We start from the raw sequence: 19,060 nt of genomic DNA, 5'->3' as shown, positions 1-19,060 counted from the left end.
CAAAAGTCACATGATGACTCACACAGGAGAAGCCATTCCAGTGTGACACGTGTGATTCCGCTTTCTCACGAAAGCGTAATCTCAAAGATTACATGGTGCTATTATAGTATGACACACACAGGAGAGAAGCCTTTCCAGTGTGACATGTGTGATTCCGCTTTCTCGCAAAAGGGTAATGTCGAAAGTCACATGATGACCTACCCAGGAAAGAAGCCATTCCAGTGTGATACCTGTGATTCAGTTTTCTCACAAAAGGGTTACCTCAAACGTCACATGATGAGCCACACAGAAGAGAATCCGCTGTAGTGTGACATGTGTGATTCCGCTTTCTCACAAAAGGGTGTTCTCAAACAACACATGACTACCCACGCTGAAGAGAAGACATTCCAATGTGGCCTGTGCTATAAAGCTTTTTTTCACGTAAGGATCTTCTCAAACGTCACGTCACATGATGACCCATACATGAGAGAACCCATTGCAGTGTGACCAGTGCAATAGATATTTTTCACGAAAAACTGTTCTCTGTGAGCGCTATTTGCAATAGCTTCACAGACTTGTACATCGGTTATCGTGCTTTCGCGGCTAGTGATCAATAGATCGAGTAAGTTTCCATGTCTTGTGGGCTCTTTTACATGTTGAATTAAGTATTTTTCACCGAGAAAATCCATCAAGCTACTACCTATATGGCCGTGTAGGGTCATCCAATCAATACTAATACAATTGATATCACCCATTATGAATGAAGTCCCGGTTGGAGAAACTAGACAGTTCTTGAAACAACACCTTGTCGTTTGCTGATGATAATGACTTTAGCCTATATATTGCACCTACATTTATTTTTGTCCATTTGTTTGGACCCTCAAACTATCATATGCATCCTGTTTCACTTTAGAACAGAAGCATGGACATTGCTCCTAACGTACAACAGAACACCCCCACCTTTCTTGTGACTTATATCTTGATGAAAGTGTTGCAATCCCACAATTTTAAATTCAGCTTCAAACTCTCCGCCATTTAACCATGTCTCGGTTATTCCTATTATATCGAGGTTTTCGCTTTTAACATATACGCCTGTATTGTATGTACTATATAAAATAAAAAATGTGATGGTTTGTACGGAGCTGCCTAGTGTGGGCCTTATGGTCTCTTGCAGTCTCCTTTATTCTTATGTTGTATGTGTGATATAAAAAGAGCCATATTAAAATACTTAGAAAATGTGAACTTTTGTTGTATTTTTCCATTGACCTCCTCAGTACGCGTCAAATTATGGCGGGAAGCATCAGCTGCCTGATGCACGATGATGCATCGCCATACTCGCGTTATACAGCAGTATTACTCGTTGCCAGAGAAGTGACATCGAACCCCAAGGGTTTCTAACAAAGGATTAGAAAGGCGGAGCATGCCGGCATGAGACCTTTTGGTCCATAACTAGGTCGGATGCAAAAAAAAAAAAAATGTATAGTAATGATAAATACATATACCAAAGGCTTTTTCCCCTTACACGGGGGGTAGACAAAAAGAAAAAGGCACAGAAACCACTCCCACCCATTCCATTTCCCATATATTCCACTCCCCTCCTCCCTCCCTCTTATCTTGGTACCTTCTGGATGACGAGTCATCCCTGCATCCCGTCCACCGCCTTGGGTCAGAAGAAGTGTCGCAAGACACTGCACATCCACAGCAAGGCCGCTTCATAAATTCGGCAACCTCCCCTCTCCGTCCCCTCATGCAGAAAAGGGGAAGGCGGGGAGAAATCCCTTCGGGTTGTGTCAATTTTTTTTCTCATACTTCCTCATCCCCCACCCACTCCCCCTCATGCATTACGGCATCATCTATACACAGCCCTTCTCCATTCAGCCCTATCTTCTGTCCTCTCCCGTCCTTCCTCCACAGACATTCCTCTCTTTTGTAATGCCCCTTTCACCCCATTCATCCATCTCATCCTAGGACGCCCCCCATATTCACTCCTTCCATCTCCTCAATCCCTCCTCTGATCCCGCTACAACCGCAGTGTCATCAGCAAACAACAACTGGCTTATTTCCCACTTTTCTCTATTTTCTTCAACCATCTCCAACCCATGACCCACTACCCTTGCATTCACCTCTCGCACCACCCCATCCATGTAAAGATTGAACAGCCAGGGCGACATAACACATCCCTAACGAAGTCCCACCTTTACCTCAAACCATTCACTCTCTCCATTTCTAATCCTAACACAAGCTCTAATACTCTCGTAAAAACTCTTGACTGCTCTTAACAGCTTTCCTCTTATCCCATATATCTGCAGTACCTCCCACAGTGCCTTCCTGTCTACCCTGTCATAAGCCTTTTCCAGATCCATAAAAGCCCAAAAAACATCATTACCTTCTTCCTATAGCTTTCTCACATATCTGTCTTACCACAAAAATCTGATCTACACAACCCCTACCTGTCCTAAACCCACACTGTTCCTCACCAATTACTCCCTCTGTTCCTCTCCTAATCCTCTCAATCAAGATCCTCCCATAAGCCTTCTCAACTACACTTAACAAGCTAATCCCTCTGAAACTACTACATTCACACTTGCCCCCTTTCTCCTTGTAAAATGAAACTATACAGGCACTCCTCCAGTCCTCCGGCGCTCCACCCTCTCTGCAGCAAACATTAAATAACCTCACCAGCCAGTTCACCATCACTGCACCTCCCTTTTTTAGACATTCTGCATGGCATCCATCCAGACCAGGTGCCTTACCTGCTTTCATCATCTTAACAACTGCCTTCACTTCATCCTTCTCTAATTCTCCTCCATTTTCCTCGTTCATCACGGTCATTTTCTTAGCACTTCCCACTGCAACCATATTTCCCTCCCTATCCTCCTTCGCATTTAGCAACTCCCTAAAATATTCTGCCCACGCTCCTCTCACTGCCTTCTCTTCCATTATCATCTCTCCATCTGCACCTTTTACCTTTTCTTCTCTACTTGATTCGCCTCCTCTTCCTCTCTTAATTTCTTTCCAAAACATATTCTTATTACTTTCAAAATGTTCTGTCATGATAATACACTAGCACATAAGGACACTAGTATTATATCAACACAAGTATACTAGCACATTAGCACTAGTATACTAGTAAACACTAGTACACCAGCACGTAAGTAAACCACCAATGGTACAAGTACACTAGCACACAAGTGCACTAGTACACTAGTACACTAGCACACGAGTATACTAGCAGAATAGAACACTAGTACACAAGTACACCAGCACATAAATACACTAACACTAGGACAGAAACACACCAGCAAACTAGCATAAAGCACTAGCACACTACTATAGAAGTACACTAGCACATAAATACACTATAACACTAGGACAGAAATACACTAGCAAACTAGCATAATGCACTAGCACACTAGTAGAGAAGTACACAAGTTTACTAGCACATACAGTAGCGGCCAAAATATAAGGGTAAGTGAAAGCATATGTATTCAAATGCATATATTGAAATTAATACCCTACACAAGAACTTCATATTTTGTATACAATTAGATATACATTATATCTATATTACTTGAAAATTTGAAGCTCATACAAAGAAAGTTAGTAATTAATAAAGAAAAGTGTGTAACTTCTTGCGGTCAAAAGTTAAGGGTAGCTTAGAAAATAATGAAATTCAACTTATTTTAAAAGATAAATAGCAATAACATTGCTACATGAATTGATCAATTTCCTACAAAATGATGGAGTAACAGTGCTCCATTCAAATTCCAAGAACTTCCAGAGTTCATCTTGATTTTTTGGATTTTTTCGCTGTGCCCGTTCACCAATTATTTTCCAAACATTCTCTATTGGATTTAAATCCGGGCTTTGAGCAGGCCAGTCTATCACTTAAAGTTCTTCTTCAGTAAAGAATGATTTGACCTTCTTGTAAGTGTGGCAAGGAGCATTATCTTGCATGAATATGGGACATTGAACCCTTGAAGATCTCAAATATGGAAGGGCATGCTGTCGAAGAATCTGTTTATACACCTCTCCGTTGATCTTCCCATGCAAGCGAACAAGAGGGCCAGTACCAGCAGCAGAGATGATCCCCCACACCATCACACTTCCTCCGCCGTGTTTCACAGTTTTCTTCACACATTTAACGGACAATCTTTCGCCAGTCGTTCGTCGGACATAATTCCTGCCATCTGAACCAAGTAAATTAAACTTAGATTCATCACTGAAATAAACGCTTGACCACTGATCTTCCGTCCAGACAACATGTTCAATACAAAACTTCAGGCGGGCTTTTAGTTTCTTCTTGGATATCAATGGTTTGGATGCAGGGACTCGGGCATTCAAACCAGCACTTACTAATCTCCGAGACACTGTTTTACGTGACACATCGCAGTCATAAGATGCATTTAACTCACAGGATATCTCTGCAGCGCTCTTGAATCTATCCTTCCGTGACAACCTTACCATAAGACGGTCCTGCTTAACTGAGGTTTTGCGTGGTCTACCAGTTTTAGGTGGTGAAATTATTAATCCTCTTGATTTATATTGAGCTACAATACGTTGCACCACACTCACAGACCTTCCTATCCTCTCTGCTATGACTCCATTTGAATGTCCATCTTTGTGAAGATCAACAATCCTCTGTTTATCTTGAGAGGACACCGGACGTCGTTTATCAGCAGCCATGTTTACAAGTTTGAGGTTCCAATATTTTAAACGCTAATTTTATGTTGCGGTTCTGATTTGACAATCTTGTAAAGCATAGAAAGTCCTTTTTTTCTAAGATACCCTTAACTTTTGACTGCAAGAAATTACACACTCTTTTCTTTATTAATTACTAACTTTCTTTGTATCAGTTGCATAAGCTTCAAATTTCCAAGAAATATAGATATAATGTACGTATATCTAATTGTATACAAAATATGAAGTTCTTGTGTGGGGTATTAATTTTAATATATGCATTTACAAAGGATTACAAAGGCAAAGCATGCCGACAGGAGACCTTTTGATCCATATCTAGGTCGGATGCAAAAAAAAAAAAAAAAAAAAATCATATTAATAATAAATTAAAACTATAACAATGTAAATAACAATTAAAATACATAAATAAATGCATTGGTATAGTTGAATAACAAACAAACAGGTAAATAGTAAATGATAATAAATTGACATATAACTAATAATAAATGAAAATCAGACAGACAAATTATAACAAAACAAAAACAAATAATATAACATAAATTATAATCATTACAGCATCTTACTTAGGTATTTATCTAAATGATTCTTAAAGCTTCGAACTGAACTACATTGCACTACCTGTGCAGGAAGTTTATTCCATTCATTAACTACACGGTTGGCAAAGTTGTTTCTACCTACTTCCAAATTGAATCTATTTCCGGACAGTTTGAGACCATTGTTTCTTGTCTGATTCTCATTCAATGTGAAAATTTGGTCACTTTTGATGTTGTCAATTCCCTTTAAAATCTTAAAGACCTGTATCAAGTCACCTCTGAGTCTACGCTTTTTTAGGGAAAACAGATTCATGTGCTTAAGTCGATTTTCGTATGATTTATTTTTGATATTTGGAATCAGTTTTGTGGCTCGCCGTTGTACTTTTTCCAGTCTGTCAATGTCTTTAATGAGATTCGGTGACCATACGGAAACAGCATATTCCAAATGTGGACGAACTAACGATTTATATAGCTTGTTAATGAGTGATGGACTTTTGAAATCAAAAGATCGCGCAATCAATCCCAGAATCTTATTTGCTTTCTCAGAGGCTGAAATACACTGCTTGGATGATTTGAGGTCGTTACTGATAATTACGCCGAGATCTTTTTCACTATCCACTTTTGTTAATGAATTTCCAAATAACTTGTAATCGTACTTGCTGTTATTTTTACCTATGTGCATTACCTTGCATTTACTTGTGTTAAATTTCATTAGCCACTTTTCAGACCATTGCTGTAATTTATCTAAATCTTCTTGAATATCTAATTGGTTTGAGTGATCATTTGCCACTCCGCACAGTTTTGTATCATCAGCAAATTTGGAAACAGTAGATTTTAGTCCATGGTCTATATCATTTATATATACTATGAATAGAAGTGGCCCAAGAACGGAACCCTGAGGAACTCCACTTGCAACACTTTTCCATCCAGAAGTTTTTCCATTTAAAACAACTCTCTGTTTTCGACCTTTCAACCAATTACTAGTCCAACCTAATAGGCTACCACTTATTCCATGCAAAGCTAATTTAGTAAGAAGTCTTTCGTGTGGGACGGTATCAAAAGCTTTTGCAAAGTCTAGATATATTAAATCTATATTGTTTCTTTTGTCAAAATTCGAGACAACTGTGTTGTAGAATTCGAGTAAGTTAGTCACGCAAGAACGTTTCCGTCTGAAACCATGTTGGCTATCATTTATCAAACGGTTACTTTCTAAATGATATTCGATAGCATCTCTGATGATAGTTTCCATTATTTTTCCTACGATCGAAGTCAAACTAATAGGCCTATAGTTATTTGGTTTCTTTTTGTCACCTTTTTTGAATATGGGAGTAACGTTAGCTAGCTTCCATTCTCTTGGGACATCTCCGGATATGATGGATTTCTTGAAAATAATTTCTAATGGAACAACAATCTCATTTTTCATTTCCTTTAAGATTCTTGGATGCCAACCGTCAGGCCCTGGTGTTTTATTAACTTTGAGTTTGTCTATACACCTTTTAATTGTTTCTTTTGTTATATTTACCGTAGTGAGTAAGTTTACCCCAGACTTTTCACAGGTTTCAGTTTGGAATTCACTTTGAGGTGTTTCGTTTACGAATACCGAGCTAAAATAATTGTTTAAGAGATTACACATTCCTTCATTTGAATATTCAAGTTGACCGTCAGCAGATAATAGTGGACCAATGTGATTCCTAACAACCTTTTTATCTCTAATGTAACTATAGAATTCTTTGGGATTCTCTTTGGATTTCTCAGCGATGTTCATTTCGTATTGTCGTTTTCTTTTTCTTATTGTCTTTTTTAAATCTCTCTGTATTGATACATAACTTTCATAGTCATTTGATGCACCCGAGCACTTATATTTCTTATAAGCCTGTCTCTTTTTAGCAATACTTTTTTCAGTTTCTTTGTCGAGCCACTTTGGGCGAGCCTGATTTGGGGGACGTCTGTCCTTAAAAGGAATGTAAGTTTGAATCATCTTAGTGAGCGTATTTTGAAATATTTCCCACATCTGATCTACAGGCCTTTCGTTTAATTTTTCCTCCCAATCTGTAAGCTGAAGCTCCTGACGTAGTTCTATGAACTGAGCTTTACTGAAATCGGGTATTTTAGAAGCACAAGTATCTATTCTAAAATTGTTTAGGAGTTTGAATCTGACTAAGTTGTGATCGCTATTTGCAACAGATTCACCGACTTCTACATCAGTTGCCATGCTTTCGCGGCTAGTGATCAATAAATCGAGTAAGTTTCTATATCTTGTGGGCTCTTTTACATGCTGAATTAAGTAATTGTCACCAAGAAAATCAATCAAGCGACTACCTATATGGCCATGTTCAAGGGTCATCCAATCAATGTCAGTAAAATTGAAATCACCCATTATCAATAAATCCCGGTTGCAGAAACTAGACAGTTCTTGAAATAACAGTTTGTCGTCTGCTAATGATAATGTCTTTGGCCTATATATTACACCTATATTCATTTTTTGTCCATTTGTTTGGGTTAACTCAACCCACAAACTGTCATATGCATCCTGTTTCACTTTCTCTAAAACACAAGCATGAACATTGTTTTTAACGTACAATAGAACACCCCCACCTTTCTTGTGGTTTCTATCCTGATGAAAGTGTTTAAATCCCGCAATATTAAATTCAGCTTCGAACTCTGTACCATTTAACCATGTCTCGGTTATTCCTATCATATCGAGATTTTCGCTTTTGACATACGCCTGTATTTCTTGAAATTTGTTCCTAATACTACGAGCATTAAAGTACATAGTTTTAAGAAACTCGTGATTATTTCTTTTTGCCACATTTTGAGTTTCAATATCATGTCTTATATTATCATTTTGTTTTTTATTTATGCCTTGCTCTATATTATTATTATTTGGTCCTTCATTGACATTCAATGCCTCATTAACATTTCTCCTATCAAAATTAACATTTCCCCCATCACGGACATCTGGTCGATTACGGTCATCCGATCTATTTTGTACATTTTGTCCCCCTACGTCACCGTGATTCACGCCGGCCTCCCGTCGTTCAGTGACATTATGTCCGGCATCCCTTTCTAAAATTATATTTTGTCCTCCAGTGACATTATATCCTACCGTGATATTTTTTCCTCCACTATAATTACATCCCATCGTGATCTTTTGTCTTCCACTGTCATTACATCCTATCTTGATATTTTGGCCTTCATTGACATTCTGTCCGGTATCTCTTCCTAAAATTATATTTTGTTCTTCACTGACATTATATCCTACCGTGATATTTTCTCCTCCATTATCATTACATCCTATCGTGATATTTTGTCCACCACTATCATTATTTCCCATCGTGATCTTTTGTCCTCCACTGTCATTACATCCCATTGTGACATTTTGTCCTAAGACATTACATCCTAATGTGTCATTTCGTCCTCTAGCGATATTACATCCTATCATGATATTTTGGCCTTCATTGACATTCTGTCCGGTATCCCTTCCTAAAATTACATTTTGGCCTTCAATGACATTATATCCTACCGTGATATTTTCTCCTCCATTATCATTACATCCTATCGTGATATTTTGTTCTCCTTTATCATTACTTCCCATCGTGATCTTTTGTCCTCCACTGTCATTATATCCCATTGCGACATTTTGTCCTATGACATTATATCCTAATGTGACATTTCGTCCTCTAGCGACATTATATCCTAAAATTATATTTTGTCCTATACTGGTACATTGTTCTACATTAATGCTATACTCTACACTGTTTTCCCAAGTACATTCTATTTCCCCTTCCCTTTGGCCTTCTACCCTAAAAAAGGAGCTGGTTCATTACAAACTCCCACAATGAGGTTTGTAAGAACATCTTTGCCTCTGCGGGTAAGGTGGATCCCATCAGAAGCGTAAAGGTCATGGCGCCTAGAAAAGAGATACCAAGGATCAAGAAAGTGGTATCCCAATTGTGTGCACAACTGCGATATCCTATCATTGATCCCTATGGCTCTACTGTTCCAACACGAACCTGCGTAGATCCTCGGGAGGATCCCACAGACTACGTGACGGCTCCCACGTAACTTCATCTCCTGAAGGAGGACCTTGTAATTCAGAACAAGCTCCTCTGATCTCACCCTACCTACATCGTTACTACCCGTATGTACAATCGTAACCGTGTTCTTCCGTCCTTGCTCCCTGATGGACCGGGTACAATCAACGATCCCACGGCCCGGTTGACATACAAGCTTGCAACGTCGCTTAGTCTTTCGCTGCAGGATGTCGTCATAGCCTCGAACCATGGAGTCCCCCACCACCAAGAACTCCTGGTTTTCAGCCACTTCATCCTCCAGTAGAGCAAAACGATTGACTAGAGCCAGCGGTTGCTCCACAGGGCACACGTCTACCGAACGCGGGCTCGACAAACGGGACCCCACGGAGCGCCACTCGCTCATGGCAGTGACAGTAGGTGAAGAAGTGGAACGCTCTTTGGGTTGTGGGGAGGGTTCACTCTTCTCACGGAGCGCACTCCTGAGAAGACGAATTTCCTCCTCACACATCCTGAGACGGACCTCTAGGTTCACGCAACCTTCACAAGCCATTTCGCTCCCCCTTTAGCAATAAAAACGGCAAAGAGAAAATACAAATCAACAACAACAAAAAATCAAAGCGGTCTCTAATAAACTAAATACGCGAAGCTTACTCTGCTTACCTTATACTATTTCTCCTACCTTTGGAATACGGTAACAGAAAACTGTTTTGAAATTAAATAGAACCCTGCACTTTATCTTATATCTGTAACTGTATAGCGCTATACGTATACAATTACAAAAACACAACACAATCACTTAACACTATTCGGAGATATAAAATTCACAGGTATTCACTAGCTGGTGTCTGTGCAGAAAAACGAGGTCTCTAGCTGAGGTCACGAGCGGACTGAGCTGAGGTCACGAGTGCACTGAGCTGAGGTCACGAGTGGACTGAGAGCTGAGGTCACGAGTGGGAAGCTGAATACATATGCTTTCACTTACCCTTATATTTTGGCCGCTACTGTATATACTAGCACACAAGTACACCAGTACACTAGTATACAAATACACTAGTACACTAGTGAACAAATACACTAGCACAGAAATATACTGCACACTAGTCGACAAGAACACAGACACTAGTATAGAAGCACACTTATGCACACACTCTCAGTACAATAGCACACTAGTACATAAGTACACTAGTAAACTAGTACACAATACGCTATCACAGTAGTACATAAATGCACTAGTACACAATACACTAGTCCACTAGCACAGTAGTACACAAGTACAAGTGTGTTAGCGTCCTTGTGTACAAGTGTGCCAATGTACTTGTGTGGCAGTGTCAAAGTGTCCTAGTGTACTTGTGTACTAGTGTGTTAGTGCAGTTGCGTACTAGTGCTATTGCACTAGTGGTAGTTTCTTATGTGCTAGTGTACTTACGTTCTAGTGTAATAATGCGCTAGTTTACTCTTGTGTTAGTGTGCGAGAGTACTTATACGCTAATGTGCTAGTGTACTTACGTTCTGGTGTACTTATATAATAGTGCACTTGTGTGCTAGTGTACTTGTGTGCTGTAGTATTGAGCTAGTACAACATTAGTGTAAGTACAATAGAACACTCAGACTAGTATACTAGTACAGGTACACACTGTTATATTATTACACTAGCACTAAAACACTAGTATTAGTACACTAGTATAAATCTAATACACTAGTAATAGTACAGTAGTACACATTGATACTCTAATACTAGTGCACTAATAAAATAATACTACACTAGTATACTAGTACTAATACACTTGTATTTTAGTACAAAACTGGTATTCATCACTAGTACTAGTACACTAGTGATACTACTAGATCTAGTACATTAGTACACTAGAACTTGTACACTAGTGCAGGTACTCTAGTACACTAGTTCTGGTACACAAGTACACTAGAACTAGTACAGAATTACTACTACACTTTGTACAAGTACAATAGTGCACTAGTACAAGTACACTGATACACCAGTGCTAATGCACTAGTATTAGTGTACTACTACATTAGTATATTTGTACAATAGTAATAGTACACTAGTATATTAGAACTTGTACATCTGCTAATAGAGTAGTACTAGTACACTAGTATTAATTCACTATTACTAGTATTTGTACACTAATAATAGTACACTACTAGTACATTAGTAGTACACTAGTGCTAGTACATTAATACACTAGTACTAATAAAAAAAATCACTCGTACTAGTATAATAGTACAGTAATGTTAGTGCAACAGTATGCTAGTATTAGTACAATGGCACACTGGTACTACTACAATATACTAGTACACTAGTACCAGTACACTATCAATACACTAGTACTAACATAATGGTGCTAATACACAAGAAATAGTACACTAGTACAGTAGTATTAGTATACTATTACATTAGTACTAGTACTCAAATAGTGTAAATCTTACACTAGTACATTAGTGATTATACACTAGTACAGAAATAATAGTACACTAATACATTACATTTAGTAAACTAGTACTAGTACACCTACAGTCGTACATTAATACTAGTACACTAGTAATTGTCCATTATTACACTACTAGTCCATTAGTGCACTAGCATTAACAGCTAGCACAATATTACTAGTCCACTAGTACTGCACTAGTAATTGTCCACTATTACACTACTAGTCCATTAGTGCACTAGCACTAACAGCTAGCACATTATTACTAGTCCACTAGTACTGCACTAGTATAGAAGTAGTGTCACTGATACTACAGCATCATACAAGTCCTCTAGTACACTATTACTAGTCTTCTAGTACTAGTCCATTAGTACACTGGTACTAGTCCACTAGTTGTTGTTGTTGTCGTTCCCTAGACTGTCTGTCCGAGCAGTCCCGTCTCCCCAAGGAAGGCCACAGCCGAAACTGGGTTTTCCCACAAATCCTTTATAGAGTGAATGTTGTGTTGTTTGCGTGCATGATTGTGTATAATGCAGTCTTCCATTATGTGTTGTAGTCCACTAGTAAACTAATACTAGTCCACTAGTACTAATACACTTCTAGGCCACTGTTACTATTCCACTAATACTATGCACAAATACACTAGTAATTGTATAATAGTACACAAGTACTACTGCACTAATACAAGTGTACCTGTAATAGTACTAGTATTCTAGTGTACTTATACTAATATACCAGTGTACTAATACTACTGTATAATTGCACTTTTACTAGTGTACCAATACTAGGGTACTAGAATACCAGTAATAGTATACTAGTGCACTAGTGTACTAATACTAGTGACTTCCTACTAGTAGTACATTATTACTAGTATAGTAATACACTAGGATTAATTCACTAGTACACTTGTACATAATGAGTACTATTACTAATACACTCGGACACTAGCACTAGTAAACTCGTCACTAGTGTTAATCGACTAGTATCCCACACCACTACTGTTACACTTCTACTTAAAGGTGTAGTAAATTAGTGCATTAATATAAATACACTAGAACTAGTACAAGTACACAACTAGTATTAATGCAGCACAAGTGCACCAGTACAAGTACATTAGTATTGATACACTAGTACTGGTATACTATTACCAGGACCCTTAAAATGCACCAGTACTAGTACGCTAGTAAACTAGAACTAGGACACTTGTACCATCACAGTATTACTGGTACACTAGTAAATTAGTACACTAGTATGATAGTATTAGCACACTATTACATTAGTACTGGTACACTAGTACTAGGGCATTACTCTAGAACTAGTACAACCACCACTTACAACCACGACTTAAAACGACCTACAACCACATATTACAATCTTGACGTACCACTACGACTTACAACCACCACTTACAACCAATTACAAACAACTTACAACCACGACATACAACCACCACTCAAAACCACTTACAACCACAACCTACAACCACGACAGACAACCACCACTTACGACCGCGCAACCACATAGAACGACTTACAACCACTAACAACCACCACTTACAACCACAGCTTACAACCACGACTTAGGTTAATTTAGAATATAAGAATGAGGGAGACAGCAAGAGACCATGTGGCCTACACTAGGCCGTTCCATGTCCATGACCACCCACCCGTCATTCCCATACATAAAGTTGTCTAACAGTTTCTTGAAATAATCAATCATTTCAGCGCTCACTATCATAGTTACTAAGTTTAGGTTAGGTTACAACCACGACTTACAACCACTTGAAACCACTAACAACCACGACTTACAACCTATACTAGCAACCACAACTTAGGTTTCACGGGTTACAACCACTACTTACAACCACGACTAACAACTGCGACTTACATCCGCAACATAAAACCACGACTTACATCACCTACAACCACCTCTTACAACCATGACTTGGGTTAGGTTACACGACTTACAACCAGTACTTACAACCACTTAGGATGCGCGACTTACAACCCCGACTTAAAACCACCAACTACTACAACCAATTACAACCACCACTTAGAACTACATACAACCACGACTTACAACCATTTACAACCACCACTTACAACCAATATTTAAAACTACACATACAACCATCAAATACAACTGCCACTTACAACCACAACTTAGTTAAGGTTACACTACTTACAACCACTAGAAACCGCTAGTGTGATCAAGGCCTTATTCTTCACCCGCTCATCCTCATTGCCATAAGCCGCCAGAAAGTAAAACTTCCCTCGTTCTATTCTTGCAAATCCTTGACATATATTTTCTAACTATAAATATTAGAAATAGCATCACATTATCAACTAGATGTAATTCTCTTATATAGAGAAATATACAATTCTTACTAATAAGTAAGCAAACTCTGAGGTACAACGGAAATATATATATATATATTTTCTTTTCCTTTATGTATGGTAGTGAGAAGAGCGTAGAGGAAAGGGAGGCTTTTTGGGTAGATATAAAAGAGTGCATAGAGGGACTAGGGAGAAATGTCAATGTAGTGGTATTGGGAGACCATAATGCTAGGGTAGAAAATGAACCAATAGACGGAGTGATTGGGAAGTATGGAGTTCCAGGTAAAAATCGTAGTGGAGAAATTAATGATGGTGGAGATGTGTCTTGAAAGAGAGTTGATGGTAGCAAATGCAGTGTTTAGGAAGAAAGTCAAGCATAAGTACACACGGGAGAGGGTGGTGGATGGAAGGGTGGCAGATAGAGCGTTAATGGACTATATAGTGGTGACCAGGAGTATGGTAGGAAGAGTTAAGGATGTACATGTTCTAAGGGGAGAGAGTGGGGGAATATTAGATCATTTTCTGGTGGAAGGTAAATTGAGAGTGGAGAAAGAGGAAAAGGGCAGAAGGTGGGGAGGTACTTAGAGTGAACTGCTTAAATGAAGAAGAAAAAAAGGAGAATGAGTATAAGAAGAAGCTGAGAGAGGAGTGCTAGGGCGTAAAGGATAGAGTAGAACTAGGAGTGGAGGAGGAATGGGGATGGTTCAAGGAGGGAGTCATAAGGTGTGCAAAGATGGTGTGTGGAACAAGGAGGGCGGGAGGAAATAGAAGGAAGGGTAGTGAGTGGTGGGATGAGGAAACAAAGAAGGGTTTAAAAGAGAAGAAGCAGGCATTCATAGATTGGCTACAATTTAGGACGAGGGAATCGTATGAGAGGTACAAAGTAAAGAGAAGGGAGATTAAGCATAAGATAAAGGAAGTAAAGAGGAGAGCTGATGTGAAATGGTGTAAGAGTATGACAGAAATTTTTGAAAGTAATAAAAAAGATGTTTTGGAAGGAAAGTAAAAGAGAAAGAGGAGGCGAATCAAGTAGAGAAGAAAAGGTAAAAGGTGCAGATAGAGAGATGATAATGGAAGAGAAGACAGTGAGAGGAAGGTGGGCAGAGTATTTTAGGGAGTTGCTAAATGTGAAGGAGGATAGGGAGGGAAAGGTAATTGCAGTGGGAAGCGCTAAGAAAATGAGAGTGATGAGTGAGGAAAATGGAGGAGAAATAAGGAAGGATGAAGTGAATGATGATGTGTGAAAGGAAACTGAAGGTAAATGTGGGTAAAAGTAAGGTGATGAGATGTACAAGGGGAGAGAGTGACAGCAGGCTGGAAGTGAGCATTAAGGGTAAAAGACTGGAGGGAGTGGATGGTTTTAGATACTTGGGTGCGAATGTGACAGGAAAGGGAGGGGTGGGGGTGGAGGTAGAATGTAGATTGAGAGATGCGAGTAAATGCCTTAGCGGATTAAAAAGTATAATGAGAAATAGACATCTGGGAATGGATGCTAAGAGGAGGTTATATGAAGGAGTGATTGTGTCAACAGCAATGTGCGGGGCAGAAACATGGAACATGAGAGAGGAAGAGAGAAGGAGTTTGAATGTGTTTAAGATGAAATGTCTGAGAAGTATGATAGAGGTTACTAGGCTGGATAGAGTGAGAAATGAGGAGGTGAGGAGGAGAACAGGGGTGGAAAAGGAGCTGGGAGATAGGTTTGATGAAAGAGTATTAGGATGGTTTGGACACATGGAAAGAATGAGTGAAGAAAGATTAGTAAAAGAGGTGTGGTGGGCAGAGGTGGAAGGAGTGAATATGAGGGGGCGTCCCAGGATGAGATGGACGGATGGGGTGAAAGGGGCTTTACAAAAGAGAGGAATATCTGTTGAGGAAGGACGGGAGAGGACAGAAGACAGGGGTGAATGGAGAATGGTTGTATATGGATGATATTGTGATGCATGGGGTGGAATGGGTGGGGGGATGGGGGGTGAGGTAGTATGTGTGAGCAAAATTTGACGCAGCCCGAAGGGATTTCTCGGAGAGGGGGGGTCGCCGATTTAATGAAGCGGCCTTGCTGTGGATGTGCTGTGACTTGCGACACTGCTTCTGACCCAGGGCAGTGGACAAGGTGCAGGGATGACCCGTCATCCAGGAGGTGCTCAGATAAGAGGGAGGGTGGGAGAGGTGTGGAGTGTATTCAGGGATGGAATGGGTGGGAATGATTTTATGACTTTTCCTTTTTGGCTACCTCCCTTGTAAGGGGGAAAAAGCCTTGGTATATGTATGTATGTATTACTATAATCATCATCATTGTCTCCGTCATCATTTATCATTATTATCGTCATCGTTGTCGTCGTCTCCGTCATCGTTTATTATCATCATCATCATTATTATTATTATTAATTCAATTATTATTGTTGTTATTACTATTATGATCATTGTTCCCATTATAATTATTATTATCAGTTTCTTGTTTTACTTAGAATCCTTACGGTACAAGAAATATGTAAATTATATCAGGAAAAGGGGCGATTTTATTTAAAATAAAATTAATTAGCATTCTTTTCTGAGTGGACATTTATCGCCAAGCATAAAAATGCTGCGTTGCCTCTGATCCGTACGAATGTCGGCGAATGAACTAAAATGTCGACTTTTAAGGTGGATGGCAAGAGGTAAAAAATGGGGACGACAGCCATAGTCGCCGGAATTATATTTATCTTCTTCTGTTTCTCAGGATGTTTGACTTATATTATTTCCCCTTCCCTGGTAAAATATATTCTAATTGTTTTTTGTTACATTCTTAAATAAGGATGTCAAGTTTCCCTCTGGAATATTAATTTTTGTAGAGCATCCAGCGGGCGCACGACTCCGTGCAACAAGGGCGGATCTACATCACCGCCGGGCAAGTCAGCCTCAACGCATCAGTCAACAGGCGAGATGAGAGTGAAAAGATGAAAGCCGTTTGTGCGCTTACCTAATCATATTTACCTAATTGTAGTGTACAGGAAAGGAACAACACTCGTGGGGTCCTGTCTCCTAATCTCCAATTACATACTTAGTCTTAAATTCATATATAGTTCCAAATATATCCTTGATTTCCAATTGTCGTATGTAGATTTAAATTCATGCATTGTTTGTCTGTCCTGTCCAAAGTAACTCTTCACTTTACCAGAGTAAACCTGAAAATAGCATAAAATAACGTAATATCGCCAAGACACTGTTTTCAGATTAAAAAAAAAATACAGTGGAAACCACATTACTCGATACGGTCAAAAAATAATAAATTCTCAAGCGGGAATATGTTTGACAACCTAAAAGTCATGCTACACTGGCGAAAATAACGCTTAATTTTTTATTTCTCAAAAAGATCTGTTTCTATAATATTTTTTCATTGAAATAGCCCAATGTCATGGATGAATTATTTACTGCAATTATGTGAAATGTTGTCACCACTGTTCGACACGACGTCATTATAACTTAGATTTTTATGATATTGTTTGATTAGAATAACCCAATGTCATGGGTGAATTATGCCCATTTTAGTATATTGTGTGAAATGTTTTCACGACCGCGCGACATGACGTCACACGGGAATATATTAGGCAATAATTAAAAATCATGCTAGACTGGCAAAAATCATGCTTAATCTTTTATTCTTCATGATAAGTTAGGTTTTTATAATATTTTTTCATCAAGTAGCCCATTGTCATGGTTGAATTATTATTGTATTATAGAATCTAAAAGTATTGCATTAATACAGAACGTAAAAAGTGATGTGTCATTTGTGTGTGCGTTCGTATGTGAGTGACGGAAACTTCTGGAACTTTGGTTATTACCATTTTCTAATTACAAAGTTAATTATCATTTTATTTATAATGCGAAAGTTGAATAAATGAGATATAGATTATCAATATTATCAAAATTGAATTATTGTATAACTGAAATTGGATGTATGTAAAATTCTGTGTGGAAGGAATAATTGTAGAAAATTAATTATTGGCAACTGCCCTCGGGCACGCTATTCCAGCGTGAAGTCACGTCACGTACGCAGAGTTCCAAGCGGGTCAGCATTGAGAGAGGTTGACGAGTGACAGTGAGAGTGGTTGCGCATACTTCCTTTGTGCCTTGAAATAAACCAACGTGTGAACACCAACGCCTTTTCATTACTAACCACCTTATTTATTGAAATAATCTACATTATGACCATTTTAGTTTATTACGTGAAATGTTTTCACGACCGCGCGAGCGACATGACGTCACGTGGGAATATATTAGACAACAACTAAAAACTGTGCTAAACTGGCAAAGAACATAATTAATCTTTTATTCTTCATAATAAAATGGTATTTATAATCAGTTTTCATTAAAATAGCCCAATGTCATGGGTGAATTATGCCCATTTTTGTATATTATGTGAAATGTTTTCACGACTGAAGAGAGGCTTAGGCACCTAAACTTACACTCTGTGGAAAGACGCAGAGTGCGGGGTGATCTAAGAGAAGTGTTCAAGTGGATCAAAGGCTATAACAAGGGTGATACAAACAAGGTCATCATAATAAAACAACAGAGCAGGACTCGCAGTAATGGGTATAAACTGGACAAATTTAGATTTAAGAAGGAAATAGGCAAGAATTTTTTTACTAATAGGGTGGTCGATGAATGAAATAAACTTAGTAACCATGTAGTAAGCGCTGAAACTATCAGTTGTATTAAAAAAACGACTAGACAAATCCTTGACACTATCACTCATTGGCAATTCTATTTCATCAATGCATAAGTCGCGAATAATTAGTCTCTCAAAATCAAGTTGCCTGCCAACCACCAAACATTCTGTTTTATTTGTATCCAATTGTCGTGAACTCATCCATTTACCAATATCCAACATAGTATCTGATATCTTAGCCTCCACACTTCGCACATTGTTCAGAGACATATAGAATTGAGTGTCGTCTGCAAATAGATTCAATGTAACCCCGTGTCTTCTCAGTACGTTCGCCAAATCAGCAGCATATATATACAGAACAGTATTGGCCCCAATACACTCCCTATAT

Source organism: Oratosquilla oratoria, chromosome 12, assembly GCF_046742065.1.
Source record: "Oratosquilla oratoria isolate Oo_2021 chromosome 12, ASM4674206v1, whole genome shotgun sequence".
Taxonomy (NCBI): domain Eukaryota; kingdom Metazoa; phylum Arthropoda; class Malacostraca; order Stomatopoda; family Squillidae; genus Oratosquilla; species Oratosquilla oratoria.
Note: the sequence above shows the minus strand (reverse complement) of the source record.